Genomic DNA, 9,182 nt, shown 5'->3' with positions numbered 1-9,182 from the left:
AGGGATCAGTGGTTCCTGGAGGAAAAAAACAAAACAAAACACTTACAGTGAGATCTGATGGAAAATGCTTTCATCTACTTTTGGTGATTCTTCAAATAAGCCTAAATATTATATATTTTAAAAATAAATATTATATATTTTAAAAATAAAGATTACTCTATAATTACTGTCTAATGTCAGATGTTCCCAAGACTATGTCATAATGTATTGAGCTTCACAATTATTTTTTTTAAGACACATTTATTCAGCATCATGATCAGACTATTACATTTAGCACTCAACAGCATGGGTGCAAAAAAAAAAAATCTACATTAAAACCCTTTGTTGAAATGCTTTACACTTTCCACAGAACAGAAACTAAAATAACCTGTTATACAATTAGTCACAAATACAGTCCTCAAGTTTTTTGCCCATACCCATGAGTATTGTCTAAAACATGTCTTCTTTGTAGCAGCTAGGTCCTGCCACCACTGTGCTTGGCTGAGTTCACAAATCTGTTGTAACCTGTAGCTTCCCTGTCATTTCTCTGGCTCTCCTCTCCTGCTAAACTTTATTTCCTGGCAGTAATTAAAACCTTCTGCCACCGCCATAGCTGCTGCTGTTGCTGGAACCGCCATAGTCACCTTGGTTTCGTGGTTTGGCCAACTATTGGCCTCCACCACCATAGGGGCCAGAGCTTCTGCCTCCAAAATTTCCTCCTTTCGTGGGTCCAAAATTTGAGGATTGATTGTTGTAATTACCAAAATCATTATAGCTTCTGCCACCTCCAAAGTTGCTTCCATCATTACCAAATCCACTATAGACATCGCCACTGCCACCGTATCCACCACCACCTTGACTGCCACCGAAGCCACCTCCACCACTGAAGTTCCCTCCACGACCAAAGTTGTCATTCCCACCAAAACCACCTCCATGATCCAAAGTTTCCAGAACCACTTCGATCTCTTTGGCTGGACGAAACACTTGTCTGCTCTTGCTTCGATAGGGCTTTCTTTACTTCACAGTTGTGGCCATTCACAGTATGGTATTTTTGAATGACAATCTTGTCTACAGAGTCATGGTCGTCAAAGGTCACAAAAGCAAAACTTCTCTTTTGCCACTCCCTGGGTCAATCATGATCTCAATCACTTCAATTTTCCCATACTGTTCAAAATAATCTCTTAGATGATGTTCTTCAGTGTCTTCTTTAATGCCACCAACAAAAGTCTTTTTCACAGTTAAGTGGGCACCAGGTCTTTGAGAATCTTCTCGTGAGACAGCCCTCTTTGGTTCCACAACTCTTCCATCCACCTTGTGTGGCCTTGCATTCATGGCTGCATCCACCTCCTCCACCGTGGCGGTGGTGCACGTGATAAACCCAAAGCCTCTGGAGCCCTTGGTGTTTGGATCTCTCCTTACCACACGGTCGGTAAGCATTCCCCATTGCTCAGAATGGCTCCTCAGACTCTCATTGGTTATTTCCAAGCTCAAACCTCCGATGAAGAGCTTCCGCAGCTGCTCCGGATCTTTGGAAGACTCTGACTTAGACATGGTGGCGGTGGGAGGGGAGACTTTAATGATGCTTACTCGGGGGCGTCCAGGAGCAGAAAGGAGTAATCTAACAACCTATCCAAGCTTCACGATTATTTATTTATATTTTATATACACTTCCTGTTGACATAATGCCTATAAATTTTTCTTCCTTTCATATATAGTTCATATCTATTGTTTCAATAAAACTCTAATTTTTTATAGTCACCCCTTCTCCACTTCAGTCCACGTAATTCTATAAAAAATATTTCTACCTTTAGATCCAAAAGGTGGCATGTAACCAAGATATGATCAATTAGAGCACTGAAATCACCTGGCCATGATGATGGGCTCAAGAATAACATGTGTCCCAATCATAGCCAATAAGACAATTTTAAGATATTTGTTGGAATCATTGGGTAGAATGCTGAAAAGATAAATTGTAAGTTGGTGGCAACTGCCAAGAAGAGAGTCTTTCTGAAATTTGAGCTAACACAGGAGAAAGGCAAGGAGAAAGAAGAATATAAGATGGAGTTCAGTTGATAAAGTTTGAGCCTCTTGATCAGCCATACATAAAGGGTTTGTTGTTTTTAAATAAGATAGTTTTAATTATTTTTATCCGTCATGATGGGAAGTATCCTAACTAATTCTATGTAAAAATTTCTTTTACAAATCTATATGTCATATAAGCATTCTTTAGTGTATCCACCCTAACTTTAGAAAAGTAGAATTCATTGAAAAGGGTAATTGGAAACAGTGTAAGATTCCAAGATGGAGGAAGTCATGTTTTCCAAAAGGAAAAGACTGACAATTATTAATAGTGGGTTGATACCAGCATTTGAACTTAAAAAAATAAAATAAAATTGTAGTAATCAAGATAGGAAATAAGCACACCCTAATTAATGAAGATGGAAAGGAAGGAATAAACAATGTAGATGTTGGAGAGAAAAAACATCAGCCCTTAGAAATAAGAATATTTACCCTCAGGTTTTTGTGTTTTCTGGTAATAAGGTAGCATAACTTAGTGCATTTGGAGAGTGAGTAGGAGGTCGCAATCGTGAAAGTAAAGTTCACTGTTCTATCTTTGCTGAGCTTCCTTTGATTTGGCACCAACACAGCTAGTTTGAGGACTCTGGGAACTGGATCATACGTAGATAAGTCCATTTCCATGCCATGTGTATGGGGAAGGTAGGTTTACTGAGAGTAGGAGGAATTAGTTACATAATGGCTAATAGAGATTAGAACCCAGGCCCAGGCTGGGATGTCAGGAGCTCACAGAAATTGTGAAGAGAACTGAATAGAACATGCCATGTAGAATCTTGCCAGGTAGGGGAGGTAAACTGGACAAGAATGCACCTTTTCTGCTTTACCTATAAATGAGGTCAAGGAAGATTAGCTAAACATAATGTTCTAGCCCACAGCCTATGTTTTTAAGAGGCTACCCTCATTGTTACATAAATTAAAGGAAAAAAATTGGAATCCCTGAGTTCTACTTTAGTGTTATATAGCCATTGTTTAAGTCAGCTTTCTTCATAATCCTCTCCTAGTTTGTCTTAATAAAATAATATGGCAGATGATGACTATAATTAACAATAACTGTACTGTATACTTAAAATTTGCCAAGAGAGTATATCTTACATGTACTCACCACAGACGAAAGAAAGGGAGAAAAAGGTAAGTATGTGAGGTAATTGATAGGCTGATTAGCTCCAGCATAGTGTTAATTTCACAATACACACATATATCAAAACATCAAGTTGCATATCTTAAATATATACAATGCCTATGTGTCAATTATATCTCAATAAAGCTAAAAAAAATCCATGTTTCTAAACAGCTAGATTCATGGTTATTAACTTAATTGGAAAATTCTTTAAAAATTTAGCATTGATGTTAGTTTAATGATATCTGATGATTTATTGTATATGGCATTGCCAAAGCATTAATATGTGGCTATCTATTAAAAAAACACTTTTAGGGACACCTGGGAGGCTCATTTGGTTAATTGTCTGACTTTGGCTCAGGTCATGATCTCAGGGTCCTGTATAAAGCCCCACATAAGGCTCCCCACTCAGCAGAAAGTCTGCCCTTCCCCTGCTGGTGTTTGAGCTCTCTCTCTCTCTCCTAAATAAATAAATAAAAATCTTTTTTTTAAATTAACAAAACAAAACATTTTTAGACTAATGCAACACGTTAGCATAATTAGTTAAATATATATAAATGTTAGTATTCTTTCATATATAGAATGCAAGAATCTATCGTTTGAATTTTTAAATTTTTTAAAAATTTATTTTAGAGAGAGAGAGAGAATGTGGGGGGAAGGGGCAGAGAAGAGACAGAGAGGGAGAAAGAGAAATCTCAGACCCCTACTGAGTGTGGAGCCTGGAATTTTTAAATTTTTAAAAATAATCTCTACTCCCAATATGAGGCTTGAACTCACTATCCTGAGACCAAGAATTACATGCTTTCCTGATTAAGCCAAGCAGGCACCCCAAGAACCTATCATTTGAAACAAATAATATGTGTGGGATAATACTTAATTTTTCAGGACTCATTCAGAAAATAGACCATTATTTATATGTGTGACTTGAATTAATGTATCTTAGCTCTTAAAATTCTTATATTACCAGAACATTATGCATGAAATTTTGTATAATTTATGAAATTATTGCAGAAGTTACATTAATAAAATTAATTCTTAGAGAATTTACAAAGATGCAACACTTATTTCATGGAGCTATGTGACAATTAGTTGTTTACCAAACCCTTTACTTACAAAGTCTAAGGATACTTTAGATTCCTAAATCTAAAATCTTTGCAAATTTTAGATTTTAGGGATAAACTCTAATGAATTTGGACTTCTACAAGAGTATATCAACCAAAAAAAGACATAGCACAGGACAAATGATGAATATGTTTTTTTTTTTTTTTTAATGTTATTTATTTATTCATGAGAGACACAGAGAAAGGCAGAGACACAGGCAGAGGGAGAAGCAGGCTCCATGCAGGAAGCCTGTCGTGGGACTTGATCCTGGGTTTCCAGGATCACACCCTGGGCTGAAGGTGGCGCTAAACCACTGAGCCACCCCGGCTGCCCGATGAATATGTTATATACAATTTTAATACTCAATGACTTCTAAGTACAAAAGCGCATTTATATAATATTTATGCTTAAAATCCACCAGCTTTTAAACTGCCACACCTAGGCACCTAATTCAAAAGAATAATTTTTGTAAAAGCATTCTTGCCTTTCTCCTCACTTCTAAAGGCAAATAAAGTCCTAGTCTTTCTCCCGGATGAGAGGAGAATTTAGAGGGATACAAGTATCTGGAATAAAATCAGAAAATAGTCTATCATTGGTTTTCTAACAATCTGGAAATCCTTAAGAATTTGCTATGGAACCATTCTTGGGATTTGAGGGGGAAAGGACCTATTACTGAGGTGGGAACAATTAGATTCCATTTGCCAAACTCTTTTCCTCTCTATTTGACTTTCTACGGGGATTCTCTCCCATGCACTTCCAGCACCTCCTTTTAAAAAAATCCCCCAAAGTCTCATTTTATCCATAAAGCCCTCTCTGACAATTCCTGCCCTGTTTTGGCCCCAACTATTTTTAGACCACAGTCATAAATTGAGGAACAAAGTATAAATGACCAGAAGTGTTAACCACAATCTGTAAGACTAAAAATCCGTTGCTAGTTGATGTTGTAAGGGTCATAGCTTTTCCTTGACCTGTAGTTTTTATGCAGTCTCCAAAGTGTATCTCAGTCTGTTTTGATCACTCAGGCCATATTATCTTCTCATAGAAGAACATTTTTTCCCTTTTTTATACTCCTAAAATTTATTTTACATGCTCAGAAGTTGGACTGCCTCTTATAAATTCCAATAGTTATTACTATCTTAAAAGTTCTTTAGAGAACATTTTGATTAAAGAATCTAACCATAAATCATCTTTTATAATCCTCAAGATTTATATTTCTGTAAAGGCTTGTATACTATATATTCACACATATATACATTATGTATGTGTGTATGTGTATACACACACACATACAAGAAGGCACTTATAGTAAAAGGTATAGTATTAGAAGCACACAGAGAGGAGATGCCTGGGTGACTCAGTGGTTCAGCATCTGCCTTCAGCTCAGATTGTGATCCCCAGATCCTGGAATCGAATCCTCCATCAGGCTCCCCGCAGGGAGCCTGCTTCTTCCTCTGCCTATGTCTCTGCCTCTCTGTGTCTCTCATGAATAAACAAATAAAATCTTACAAATTTTTGTAAGATTCACTTTTCTAGGTAGAATAATTTTCATGTAGAAGGAATCAAAAAAAGTCATAGAAGTAAATTATTAGTAATATTAACAACAGAAGTATCCTATTTCATTATTCCATAATTTTTCTACTTTCTGTAACCACCCAGAAACAACAAACAGCACATTATTATTGTGCTCTTTTAGAAACTTGATTGCATTGACTTTGTATACTTTGAATAAGAAAATAACAAGATCATTTCAGACATGAATATACCCACATAAATTAAAATAGTAAATTAAATAAAAAACCCATACTGGAGTTTTGCTCTTTGCCTCCCCAACATTGTTCCTTTCAGTAGTATACATCCTAGATATATGGGAATCTGAATAGCCAAGGCTGCAGATTACCCAGGCCTAAACCATTCAACATATCCTATTACTGTAGTTACCTAGGGGATTGGTTCCCAGATGGTAATCTCAGTGAAACGTAGCAAGAGGCAGTGGATTTCAGGGGAATGTCGTCAAAGAGACTCATTTCCCACTGGCATGCAATCCTGGAACATATAAAAAGATGATTCAGCCACGTTGCCACCTCAGTGGAAAATCCTGCTGCTTCTGAGGTCATATTATTGGGCCTCAGAATAAAATCAAAACAGGGACAGGAAGGGCTAGATAGATGAAGAGAAACTGAGTCCAAATAACATTTGAGCCCCAAATCCAACCATGTTGGTGGCCCTACTTCTGAATGTTTCTGATACTGATAAATGTATTTGAACTAGTAAAGTCTCTTTTACTGTTTTCTGACACTTGAAATCTGAGCACACAATCCTTGGTTAGAGTGGAATTTCTAAAGTATTATCAGGGTGTTTTCCAAAGATATTGCTCCCAGGAAATTTCTCATCAAAATGTTTCCATGATCAAATACAACTGGGAAAAAGTAAATATAATACTATATTTTTCTTTTGGAAAATGCTCTTTTAATAACCAATCCCCTCATTAAAATCCTTTGTACTTAAGATAAAAATCATCTTGTGTATGGCCTCTAAAATTCTGCATGAATTTACCCTTCATTATTTCTTCTGTTTCATCTTGGGCTTCTTGTTTCTGGGGTCCACATTGGTCTTTTCTTCCACCCATGTAACAAACTTCCTCTTGCCACAAGCCTTTGGATTTGCTGTTCATTCTGCCTGGAATGCTCATATTTACCTGGCTAATTTTTACTTCTTTTTGCTTCAGCTTAAATCTCACTTCTTATTGGAGGCCTCTCCTAAATCTGTTCTCCATTTAAATTGGTACTCTTGCTCATTCTTAGGGCATCTTATTCTTTCTCTTCATGGCACAATACAATTTTTTGCAATCTGAATATTTATGTCTTTATTTGTTTAATCTCTCTCTTCTCATTAATTTAAAAATTCTGTAAGAACAGAAACAATGCCAGATTTGTTGACATCTCTTTGAGCAAAACATGGTGCTCTTCCTGGCACACAGAAGGGACTGGATAAAATATTGCCTGAATGTTAACTAGGGCCATGGGGCATTTTAGCCTATTACAGCATTTCAATAGGAATCCTGTTTAGGTATGTTAAATCCACAATTTCCCAAATTATGTAAAAACTGATATTTTTGTGACTAATTAACATGTATGAATATTCCTAGATACTATTATTCCACAGCTCACAGATCAAGAAACACTATTTTACATAGTTTAGTCATTTGCCATTTAAAGACTCAAATCTAAAAGCCCAAGTTTAGGAGTGCATGGGTTAAGCATCTGCCTTTGTTTTTTGTTTATTTGTTTTGTTTTTTATTTTTTTATTGTAGTTCAATTTGCCAACATATAGCATATCACCCAGTGGTCATCCTGTTAAGTGCCCCTCTCAGTGCCCATCACCCAGTCACCCCAATCCCCCGCCCACCTCCCTTTCCACTACTCCTTGTTCATTTCCCAGAGTTAGGTGACTCTCATGTTTTGTCACCCTCACTGATATTTTCACTCATTTTCAGCCATTGTAGAATACAGTATGAAGTTTCCTCAAAAATTTAAAAATAGAAATACCATATGATCCAATAATTCCTCTATTTGGTATTTACCAGGGAAAACAAAAACACTAACTTGAAAAGACATATAGACCCCTATGTTTATTGTAGCATTATTTACAATAGCCAAGACATGGAAGCAATCTAAATATCAATAGATGAATGGTTAAAGAAAAATGTGGTATACATACACAATGGAATATTACACAGCCATAAAGAGGGATGAGAGAGTGTCATTTGAGACAGTGTGGATAGACCTAGAGAGTATTATGCCAAGTGAAATAAGTCAGACTGAAAAAGATAAATACCATGTGATTCCATTCATAAATGCATCTAAAAAATTAATAAGCAAAAGACAGAGTTAGAAATATAAATACAAAGAAGAAACTGATGGTTGCCAGAAGGAAGGGGCATGGGGTGTTAGGCAAATGAGTGAAGGGGAAAGGGAAATACAGACTTCCAGTTATGGAATGAGTAAGTCATGGGAATAAAAAAGCAGAGCATAAGGAATACAGTCAATGACATTTTAATATCAATGGTACTTCTACTTGTGATGAACATAGTATAATGTATAGAGTTGTCAAATAACTAAGTTGTACAACTGAAACTAATGTAACATTGTGTGTCAACTATACTTAAAAAAACCAGAACAGCTAGATGCTGTCTATTAGTATACCCCCAAAAGGAAGAGATATGAATTAAGTATAAAAAATTACTTAATCATTGGTATTGAAGGGTATTGGTCTAGCTTTTATTTTTTAGACATCCTTTAAATTAGATAATAACAGTCAAATAATTGTTATGAGGACTAGGTACTACCCCAAGGCATGTTCTAAAGTTTATATAAAAATAGGCTAAAATCCCAATAATCAGTGATGATAGCCATGTTCCCATTTACATTTGAAATGTGTATTTTACCAATACAGAAAATTACATATAAATGTCTTTTTTAAAAACTTCCAAAGAATACTTAAACCCGGCTCTTGCATTGCTTCCCCTTTAGAATGTAGAGCCTAGTTTTCAAGCGGAGTTCAGCCAGAAAGAGATGAGACAAGTTCAGAAATATATTAAATGGCTGAACACATCAATAATCTAATCTTCAAGCCCAGGTTTCTAACCTCAGAGCACAATACAGTGCAGAAAGCATTGAAAATGTCCGTTAAGCTGAGCAAGTGTAGAGTGAACTATTATTTGCTTAACCAGCAGGAATTTTGCTCTAAATACAGATTTCTTTCAAAAGCCATGAGGTCCTCACTAACTACACATATGCATGACTTGCTCAAGGAAGAGTTGGAAAATGTCATCAGCTTAACCTGACACTCTTTTACCACTTATCTAGGTCTACTTTCCAACTTGATTTTAAACCAATAAATTCTGAACCAA

The 9,182-nt window shown here is 36.1% G+C and overlaps 1 pseudogene; it reads right to left on the bottom strand.

The window, feature by feature from the left end:
- Window positions 1-264: 264 nt before the first annotated feature.
- On the bottom strand, window positions 265-3,454 carry LOC118351543 (heterogeneous nuclear ribonucleoprotein A1-like; annotated as a pseudogene).
- Window positions 3,455-9,182: the final 5,728 nt, after the last annotated feature.

Source organism: Canis lupus, chromosome 13, assembly GCF_003254725.2.
Source record: "Canis lupus dingo isolate Sandy chromosome 13, ASM325472v2, whole genome shotgun sequence".
NCBI lineage: Eukaryota > Metazoa > Chordata > Mammalia > Carnivora > Canidae > Canis > Canis lupus.
This window is presented reverse-complemented; position numbering and strand designations above follow the sequence as displayed.